At 34.0% G+C, this 11652-nt stretch overlaps 1 non-coding gene across 1 annotated transcript; it reads right to left on the bottom strand.

Annotated features, from left to right (window-relative positions):
- Positions 1 to 2382: 2382 nt before the first annotated feature.
- LOC126023161 (small nucleolar RNA SNORA51) lies at positions 2383 to 2515 on the bottom strand. The gene has a single exon (XR_007500367.1). It is a non-coding gene; the product is annotated as a small nucleolar RNA SNORA51 (small nucleolar RNA).
- Positions 2516 to 11652: the final 9137 nt, after the last annotated feature.

Raw genomic sequence — 11652 nt, 5'->3', positions numbered from 1 at the left:
TTTTTTTCATTTGCTTTTGCTCTATTAAATTCAGTATTCTTTTATATTATTATTCAACTTTTTAGTCTTATCATTATATATTTCTTCATTTGACTTACCCCGGTATGTGTGTATTTTTAAAAATATTTTTCTACCTTCTGAAATTACAAGATGCTTCAGACACATGGATTCACTGCACCTGTCCTGAAAATGGATATTTTATCAATAGGATTTCTTTAAATTGACAATGGTTAGAACAAAAAGAAACACTAGGTATTGGGTATGCCACTTTGTGATGCAGTTATCATTGGTCTTAGGATCCCTCAGATAAAAAGGCATAGAAATATAACAATATATTTATCTAGGTCTATATATACGTATATATGTATACAATTCTATATGTATATATACATGTGATTATCTATAAAGAGCATATGATAAGCATGGATTATTCTTCTGTCCTCTCTCTTTGATTATTTAAAAATTTTAAGTATAATTTTAAATATTACAGTAATTTATACGTTCCATCATATTATGCAACTGTCCAATTAGAATGTTTCTATGTGGTGAATAGAACTGGGGACAGTATTTCTAGTGGAAACTATTTTATCAACTATATTTCATTTGCTATTATTCTTGAAAATTCCATGCAACTTTACTGTTGCTTGAATCAGCATCTATTTCACTATCCTCTAAGAAGGTTTGTTTCATGAATTTATAACATATTTAAATTCTTTATCACCTTCTGGATTTCATCCTGGTATGTCTTGATCTCATAAATGATGTATGATATGATGCGCATACCTCAAGGTGATTCTTTGTTATAAGTTTTCATGGATTTTGACAAATGCTTAATGTTTTTTATTCACTATTACAGTATTATCTAGAATAGTTTCACCTTTCTAAGAGTTCTATCTTTAATCTATTCAAAATGATAATTCCCTAGTAGTAATTTGCTTTCTGTCTTTATAAAGCCCGTTTTCCCACCCAGCAAATATGTAATTTTATGTAATTTATGTTAATTATGTATTTTAATGTTATGTAATTTAACAATGTGTTTATTTTGGACAGTCTTCTCAATTAGTAACGAGAATTTAATATCCATATATCTCTTTATGAAAATTAGTGTAGCTCATATATTTTCCTTAACATTTCCATTGTATGGATATGCATTGCAGCTTATTTATTTATAAATCTATCTGGAATATCAGGCAGTTTTTAGTAGGATCAAGAATGAATCAAATGATAGAAAAAAATTCGAATGAAGATATTTGTATATTTATTTTCATACAAGAACTGAGTTTTGAGTGCTGATTGTACATCTGAAGCTGCAAATATTTATTCTCAAATCAAGTGTGCAAATATATAATTTCTGCATGATATTTTTCTGGTTTTATTTCTAACTATTATTGTTTCAGGTCATCCCAGGTTCTGCTCAGGACTTATTCCTGGCTATTTTCTGAATGGGGATCAGATAGGTAACAGGGGATCCAAATTGGAGAGTCCACATTCAAGGCAAATGTCTGTTCATTGCAATATCTATCCAGATGATTGCTGCATCTCCTGGTAACATTATTTCGTTTTAGAAGAAAATTTAATTGCAGGAGTGGGGTGGAGGTGCTCATGGTTTAGTCCTGAGTCAGTATCTAGAACCAATCGTGGTGGTACGTCAGGAACCAATCAGTGCTGCTAGTGAATAAGGCTGGCCATGTGCACGCCACACTTCATATAGCTGGAGCTCAACTTTCAAACTACCTCATTAATGTCAACTTCTTGGTGTGAGGACCAGCATATGCTATGAATCTACTAGGCCCGGAGTTAGAACTACAAGAATCCCAGGTACAATATCCCCAGTGCTGCTAGATCCAAGTATCACTGAACTATGGAATGTTAATGCAAAATATTAAGTAGGTTATAGTGAACCAATTGCTACTTGAGCAATGCTTTAGAGGTCCCTCAAAATATAAATACAAAAAAATAAATAAAATTGGTGTTTAATATACACCAAATAATTTGGGATTATATTTGGAGTTATATTAATTCCATCTATTAATCAAAATGGAAAAAGTTTCTCTAGCTTTCTCTCTTTTGTTTTTCTGGGCGTGGGGAGCAGGGACACACTATGGTGATCATTCTTACTCCAGACTGTGTAATCAGATGACTTAAACTTTTTATTGCTTATTCAAGTTTTTTTTTTCTTTCTTTTTTCTTTTTTTGGTTTTTGGGTCAAACCCGGAAGTGTTCAGGGGTTCTTCCTGGCTCTCTGCTCAGAAATCACTCCTGGCAGGCTCAGGGGACCATATGGGATGCCGGGATTCGAATCACCATCCTTCTGCATGCAAGGCAAATGCCTTACCTCCATGCTTGCTCTACGGCCCTGTTTATTCAACTTTTCTTTTTCTTTTTTGTCCCCCAATTCACAACACAGACCAGGCAAACGACCTGGGTTGAGGTGTATGTGGGGTGCATTTACTGTACTTCCTCTTTCTATACAATCAGTGTAAAGAACACAGCTTGTGGTAAGAATTGGGAGGCCTTATCTTTTCTCTTTTTTTGATTTTTAATATATATATATATACGTATAAGTAAAAATCCTTCACCAGTGCAACATTCCTATGACCAATATCACCAAGTCTTCTTGCTCCCCAACCCACACCAGCCTGTACTCTAGACAGGCTTTCTACTTCCCTCATTCAGTCACATTTTGTTGTGATAGTTCTCAGTGTAATTATTTCCGTGACTGCACTAAATGATCCCTTTGATAAGCTTCATGTCAGGTGCTGGACCCTCCAGTCCTCTATTTTGTCTCTGAGAATAATTACACAAATGTTTTTAATTTTTTTTCAAAACCCATAGATGAGGGAGACCATTCTGTGTTTATCTCTCTCCCTCTGGCTTATTTCACTCAGCATAATAGATTCCATATACATCCATGTATAGAAAAATTTCATGACTTCATCTCTTCTGATGGCTGCATAATATTACATTGTGTATATGTACCATATTTTCTTTAACCATTCATCTATTGAGGGGCATCTAGTCTATTTCCAGAGTCTGGTTGTTGAGAACAATGCTGCAATGAATATAAATGTGAGAAAGGGATTTTTGTATTTTATTTTTGTGTTCCTAGGATATATCCCTAGGAGTGATATAGCTGGATCAGATGGGAGCTCAACTTACAGCTTTTGGAGAAATCTCCATATCACTTTCCACAAAGGTTGGATCAGATGGCATTCCCACCAGCAGTGAAAAAGAGGGAAGGTCTCTTCAATAAGTGGTGTTGGCACAACTGGTTAGCCACTTGTAATAAAACAAACTTAGACCTCCAGTTAACATCATGTACTAAAGTAAAATCCAAATGGATTAAAGACCTAGATATCAGACTTGTAACCATAAAGTATATAGGACAACACTTAGGTCAAACACTCCATGACATTGAGAGTAAAGGTATCTTTAAAGAGGAAACCGTACTCTCCAAACAAGTGAAAGTAGAAATAAATAGATGGGACTATATTAAGCTGAGAAGCTTCTGCACCTCAAAGGAAATAGTGCCCAGAATACAAGAGCCACCCACTAAGTGGGAGAAACTATTCACCCAATACCCATCAGTAAGAGGTTAATATCCAAAATGTACAAGGCACTGACAGAACTTTACAAGAAAAAAATCTAACCCCATCAAAAAATGGGGAGAAGAAATGAACAGACACGTTGACAGAAAAGAAATACAAATGGCTAAAAGGCACATGAAAGAATGCTCCACATCACTAATCATCAGGGAGATGCACATCAGAACAACTATGAGGTACCATCTCACTCCACAGAGATTGGCATACATGAGAAAAACTGAGAATAAGCAGTGATGGGGATGTGGAGAGAAGGGAACTCTTATTCACTGCTGGTGGGAACGCCATCTTATTCAAGTTTTCAATGTACATTTATAATTATTTTAAAACCATCTCCAAGGACTGCTGAGAGTAGGATTTTTTCTTTGCATGCAGTTGACCTACATTTGAACCCTGGTACCCCATATGATCTTTGGAATACTGCAAGGAGAAGAACGGTGTGCTCTTAAACAATCAAGCAGAAAAATATCCAAAAATTTAAATCTATCCTCAACTAATGCTACAAAGCTTCATGGACAGTGAAATTACATTAAGATAAAATATTTCTAACATTATTCTTATTTTAAAATAAATTTTATTATATACATGATATTATTTTTTAATGTTAATTTTTACAATTTTTAAAATTTTTCTAATTTTACTTTTAAAAACATATATTGTGTTCATAGGAATATGTTCATATTGATTAATGAAGTGCAATTTAAGTTTCAGTTATGTAATAAAAATCTTGGTGAATGTTTTAAGCTCTTTAAAACAAGGACTTATAATGGATTAGGGTTTTTTTCTATGTAAATGTTGAAGTGTATCATATTATGCTAAAGCAATCAGAGATAGCCTTAATACGTTGGTCTTTTGTTTCCTTTCTGAAAAATAATTTGCTATGTAAAAGTTTATAGAACCATAACAAGTATTTTGGTTCCTCTTTAAATATTTTTTACCTCTAACAACTGTTACTGTAAATATAAAATAATTGACAACTAGAATCATTATATTTTACCTTCATTTATTCTTATTCTGTTCATTCTTGGTTCTTGGTGTCAATCCCATCTTCTCTCTTCTATCATTTCTCTAAAAGAATCTCAAGGTTTATTTTTTCCTATGGGTACCATGATAATGAATTCTCTTCTACTACATGTCAAAAAAAATTTTGTTTTGTTGTTTACTTTATAATTGATTTCTGTTAACTATTTAACTCTAGGTTAAAATTTAGTTTGCTTTCAACATTTTAATTATTATAGTTCATTGTCTTGTTATTTGAATGATTTCTCATAAATGCTCACAGTAGTTATGGGTCAGAAGTTTATTTATTCTTTTCGTGTATAAGCACAATATACTATGGAATACTTTTGCTTTGTTGTATAAATATTTGGATATTTATCCTTATTTGTGAGCATTCCAAATCTATAGCTCTTAACAACTGCTGCTGACTTGAAACTACTTTAATATTAACTTAAATATTATTTTCTATATTTTCTTTTATTTTTTAGACATCCAATTATGTTAATGTGCATCGTTTTTTTGGGGGATGCAGCCACACTGGTGATGCTCATGGGTTACTCTTGGCTCAGTGGACACTATAGGATGCAGGGGATCGAACCCAGGTCAGCCCTGAGTCAGCTGCATGCCAGGCAAACTGCTGTGCTATTGCTCCGGTCCCAATGTTACATCTTTTGTGGTTAATTTACAATTTTTGAGTCTTCTGTTGTTTTATAAAATCCTTTCCATTTTGTCAATTAAGTTTGTGATTCTATTCTCCTATTAATGATTCACTTATTTTATTTTTATTTTTTCCTTATGATTCAGTCTCAATAATTACATTTATATTGCCTCTTGAGTTTATTTTTACTTTATTTTGTTTTTCCACCAAACCACTTTTTATTATATTTTTCCAATGAATCCTCATTGTTTTATTTGTTTGTTTGTTTGTTTGTTTGTTTGGGGGCCACACCATGATGCTCAGGGGTTACTCTTGGCTCTGTGCTCAGAAATCACTCCTGACTTAGGGGACCATATGGGATGTCGCTGTCCATCCTGGGTCAGCGCATGCAAGGCAAATGCCCTACCACTATGCCACTGCTCCAGCCTCCTCATTTTTTTAATGCACAGTATAAAGATTTCTGTATCTGTAATAATGGAATATCTGGGTCTTGTTTGATGTTTGCTTTGATTCTTCAATTTTTTATATTTTAATATTTATTTATTTATTGGTTTTCTGCCAAATCAGGGATGCTAAGGGGTTAGTTACTGCAAGTTCTGCACTCTGGGATCATTCCTTGGGATCCCCCACTGCTTGGGGGAGCCAGGGAATCTTCTGGGATGCAGAAAATCAAACTAGGTTGGCCACATTTAAAATAAATGCCAACCCACTATACTTATTATCACTCCAGACTAGTTATTTTAGTGTTTTTTCCCAGTCTACTTTTCCAGTCAACTTAAATAAAAGTTGGACATATTTTATCAGATAATTGATTTAAATATATCTATTTTGAAATTTGACTAGGAGCTGGTCCATGCTTAAAATGTTATTTGTACCAGAGCCTTTGCAATATATGCTTTTGTTTCTGTATTTTCTTCGATTGGGTTTTGTTTAGTACATATTCTACTATAGGTTCTGAATCTTGGAAGATTTTCAGTTGTAATAAAGTTAGCATGGGAGCCCTGTGGATGTGGAGGAAAAATAAAGGGAATTAATTCCTTAATCTTTTGATTAAATCTCTGGAGTTCTATGAGCTTATGCATCTGGATTGCGATCATCATAAATGTTTCTTGTTTATATCTCCCTCAGATGAGATCAGAAAGTGAGAGGATACTGGAGTCTGAATAAATAATTTCCCCAAACTAGGATATTACTCTCCCAACTTTTCTGCCCAGGGAAATATTTTCATTTTACAGGAAAATAATTCTCAGAGTATTTGTAAATAATCAGTTTTCTCTTCCCCGCCAAGTGTCATCAGGGGACATTTTTAGATATTCATCTTGAACACATAGCGGGTTTGTAAGGTGTAGAGTTGTTTCTAGTAATATGTATGCCTTCAGGATTTTCTCATTGTCATGCTAGTTCACAGCCAGTTTCTATCAATTCTACAAAATCTCCATGTTAGACTTTCTTCACTTCTATTATTCCTGTGGCATCTGCTCCAAGAAAAGGGGTTCTTGACTTTGATTCTTGATTTGCCTGTCTCCCTGACTTTTAGGGTGGCAATTTGCCCAGTAATCTCAGTTATCTGATGGAGTCAATAAAAGGAATTGATTTTCTTCTCACTCTGCTTTTTCTGGTTTTAAGTCTAGGAATGACATCAAAGCTCTTTTTATATGTAAAAGCTAAAACCAGACGTTACCAGCTTGAACTTCTAGAGCATTAAATTGATTTCTTATATGGATTGGAGGTTGATACCAATAATCTCTCTTTTTAAATTCTTATTAACATATTAATAATATTTATTTAAATATTTTATTTAATAAATGATCTATCTAAATTTACTAATAATTTTCTCTGGGATTTTAGTCATGTTCGTGCTAAAATATATCTTGGCCTTTTTATTAGATACTCTGAATAATAAATAAGAGAATTTCTGATTTATATTTATTCATTTACTGTGCCAATAATCAAACCCCAGTATCTTGCTTGAGAGTCAAGTATTCAATTCTTGAGCCATATCAATGGCCTCAGAGAGAAGCGCCGGTTGTTGTTTTATCCTCAAAGGGGATTAAACATTATTTCTGGAGGGAAAGAAAATATAGAGGTGGATTTGCTTGATCCTATGTGAGATTAGTTTAAGTTTTTTTGCCTTTTATATTTTTACTTATTTATTTGTTTTTGGCAGGTAATGTTCTACTTCTGCCTTATCCCTCAGCTATTTATTTTGAAGTTTCAACTGCAACTTAGGATACTTTGTTTTTGGTTTGGTTAGGTCATACTCTTCATCTTTTGCCTCCCCAATATTTCACTGTTGATAATATCCACTACCGGCTCTTTAGAAAACCGTTACTTATTGCTCATAATATTTCTATGAGCTCGTTCAGTTTAGGAGTCATCACATATATATGACATTATTATGTGTAATGCTTAAGCTATAATTTTCTTTTGTTTTTGGGCCACATCCAGTGACGCTCAGGGTTACTAGCTCTGTGCTAAGAAACTGTTCCTAATTTGAGGGACCATATGGGACACCAGAGATCGAACCGAGGTCAGTAGTCCTGGGTCAGCCAACACACTATCGCTGAGCTATAGCTCCAGCTATAATTATTTTATCAACTTATTTTATCATCCTCGAGACTAAATTCCCGGGCCTTTGAAAGACTAACCCTGATAGGTAACCCTGATTTAAATGCCTGGCACACACATAACTTCCATATCATTCTCTCAGCACATTCCAGGTGTAAGCACAACCAGGTTTGGCCCCCAAATCAAAACAAATAAAAATTAAAATACTCAACACTGAATTGGCATATTTTTCTTACTGTAATTTTGTTTTTGTTTTCCATGACCAAAATTAATTTCCTTAAGTTATCACAACTAACAGTACTATTAAAATCATTGTTTTATATATTCTGTGTGGCTAATTTATTCCTCTAACCATGTTTCAGACTCTTTCTACCTTTTGTTTCATAGTGTCTTCCCTGGGTCCATCTTCCTTGATGATATCTGAGGATTTGTGTTCTTTAAGTTATAGCTGGCAATGCTCAGGGGCTATTACTGACTAACAAACATAGTGAAACATAAAATAAAATAAATAATGTAGCAATGAAACCAAAAAATAAAATGTAAGGAAAAATTCAGAAATAGGTCAACAATTACAAATGAAACAAACAAACAAGCACATACGCACACTTATTTATAGTAATGGAAGTATAAGGAGTGTTGTATTAAAAATAAAAAAAATAAATTTAGTAAATTATATGTGTATAAGGAAGAAACATTCTAGAAATGTATATATATATTTGCTGATAGAAATTGCAAGAGGAGATACTATTTAACAGTTTTTAAAAGTTTTTATCTACTTTTTTTATATTGAAGTATAATAAGACACAACCTAGAGAAAAAACTAGCCATCTGGAAAAGCGATCTGATGAAGCTTTCAAAATACATTACTGAAATATAAGAAGACTCAAACTGAAAAGGAGAAGATGAGAAGATAGAAAAATACAGTTATACATCCTAAAGTCCATAATTTTGAAGTCTCAAAAGTAAAAGCTAGGATCTATAGCTTAAAGCTTTAGCTTACATCTAAAAATAATGTAGCAAAGGAATTTTTAGAAATATTGAAGAGTTCACAGATACAAGAGGCTTAGAAAATATTACATGGAAATAAAATATAATAATATGTCTTAGTAATTTTATTAAAAATATAATAATATTGTGGACCAAATGATTTTGTTTATGGAACATACCACATACAAATGCTTATGTCATTCTATATGGTGCATCGAACTTTCAATCACCATAAACTGTATAACCAACCTATAAATATACTTGGTGCTAACTCAATATGTATAACAAAACTTTATTTTTCTCAGACAGCATAAAAATAACAACACGTTTATTTTCGTAAATAAATTTTAAAAATAAATATATATTATATTTACAAATATATTATTAACTTTAGATTCATATATAAATGTTTTGTTTATATTATTACTTACTTATAATTAATTATAAATACATGATATCAATAAAAATATTTATTTATTATTTTATTTTTCTTTAGACATCTTGATTACAAATATGATTGTGATTAGGTTTCAGTCATGTAAAGGACATCCCCCTTCACCAGTGCAACAATCCCACCACCAATGTCCCAAATCTCCCTCCATCCCACCCCACCCCCACCTGTATTCCAGACAGGCTTTCCAGTTCCCTCATTCATTCACATGACTATGGTAGTTCTCTGTGTAGTTATTTCTATAACTGCACTCACCACTCTTTGTGGTGAGCTTCATGAAGTAAGCTGGAAGTTCCTGACCTCGTCTCATTGTCTCCGAGGATTGTTGCAAAAATGACTTTTATTTTTCTTAAAACCCATAGATGAGTGAGACTTCTGCATCTCTCTCTCTCCCTCTGACTTGTTTCACTCAGCATGATGGATTCCATGTACATTCATGTATAGGAAAATGTCACGACTTCATCTCTTCTGACGGCTGATAATATTCCATTGTGTATATGTACCACAGTATCTTTAGCCATTCGTCTGTTGAAAGGCATCTTGGTTGTTTCCAGAGTCTGACTATTGTGAATAGTGCTGCAATAAATATAGGTGTCAGAAAGAGGTTTTTGTGTTGTATTCTTGTTTTCTTAGGGTATATCCCTAGGGCTGGAATAGCTGGATTAAATGAGAGCTCAATTTCTAGTTTTAGGAGGCATCTCCATACCGCTTTCCATAGAGGTTGGACTAGACGGCATTCCCACCAGCAGTGGATAAGAGTTCTTTTCTCTTCACATCCCTGCCGACACTGATTGTTCTCATTCTTTGTGATGTATGCCAATCTCTGTAGTGTAAGATGGTATCTCATTGTTGTTTTGATTTGCATCTTCCTGATGATTAGTGATGAGGAGCATTTTTTCATGTGCCCTTTGGCCATTTGTATTACTTTTTCTTTTTATCAAAGTGTCTATTCATTTCTTCTCCCCATTTTTTGATGGGATTAGATGTTTATTTCTTGTAAAGTTCTGTTAGTGACCTGTATATTTTGGATATTAGCCCTTTGTCTGATGGGTATTGGGTGAATAGTTTCTCCCACACAGTGGGTGGTTCTTGTATTCTGGGCACTATTTCTTTTGAGGTGCAGAAGCTGCTCAGCTTAATGTATTACCATCTGTTTATCTCTACTTACACTTGTTTAGAAAGTGCAGTTTCCCCCTTGAAGGTGACTATACTCTCAATGTCATGGAGTGTTTTACCGACATGTTGTTCTATGCACCTTATAGTATCAGGTCTGATGTAAAGGTCTTTAATCCATTTGAATTTTACCTTCATACATTACGTTAACTGGGGGGTCTATGTTATCTTTTTTGCAAGTGGATAACCAGTTCTGCCAGCACCACTTGTTGAAGAGGTTTTCCCTGCTCCACTTAGGATTTCTTGCTCCTTTGTCAAAAATTAGGTAATTGTGTGTCTGGGAAACATTGTCTGAGAACTCAAGCCTATTCCATGATCTGAGGGTCTGTCTTTATTTCAACACCATGCTGTTTTGATAACTATTGCTTTGTAGTACAGTTTAAAGTTGGGCAAATTAATGACTCCCATACTCCTTTTCCCTAGGAGTGCTTTAGCTATTCGAGGATGTTTATTGTTCCAGATGAACTTCATAAGTTTTTCATCCACTTTTTTGAAGAATGTCATGGGTATCTTTAGAGGGATTGCATTAAATCTGCATAATGCTTTGGGGAGTATTGCCATTTTAATGATGTTAATCTTGCCAATCCATGAGCAGGGTATGTGTTTCCATTTCCATGTGTCCTCTATTATTTCTTGGAGTAGGGCTTTATAGTTTTCTTTGTATAGTCCTTCCCATTCTGGGTCAAGTTGACTCCAAGTTATTTGAGTTTGTGTGGCACTACAGTGATGTCCTTCTCTTCCCTATCGTTATTGGTGTATAAAAAGGCCATTGATTTCTGTGTGCTAATTTTGTAGCCTGCTACCTTGCTATATGCATCTATTGCTTCTAGAAGCTTTTTGGTAGAGTCTTTAGGGTTTTCTAAGTATAGTATCATGTCATTTGCAAACAATGAGAGCTTGACTTCTTCCTTACAATCGGATTCCCTTGATATCTTTTTCTTGCCTGATTGCTATAGCAAGCACTTCCAGTACTATATTGAAGAGGAGTGGTGAGAGCGACAGCCTTGTCTTGTGCCAGAATTTAGAGGAAAGGCTTTTAGTTTTACTCCATTGAGGACAATATTTGCCTCTGGATTGTGGTAAATGGCTTCAACTAGATTGAGAAAGGTTCCTTTCATCCCCATCTTGCTGAGAGTTTTGATCAAGAATGGGTGTTGGACCATATCAAATGCTTTCTCTGTGTCTATTTATATGATAACGGGATTTTTGTTTTT

Source organism: Suncus etruscus, chromosome 11 (assembly GCF_024139225.1).
Source record: "Suncus etruscus isolate mSunEtr1 chromosome 11, mSunEtr1.pri.cur, whole genome shotgun sequence".
In the NCBI taxonomy this organism is placed as follows: Eukaryota; Metazoa; Chordata; class Mammalia; order Eulipotyphla; family Soricidae; genus Suncus; species Suncus etruscus.
The sequence above is the reverse complement of the archived record's forward strand: the minus strand, read 5'-3'. Positions and strand labels throughout refer to the sequence as shown.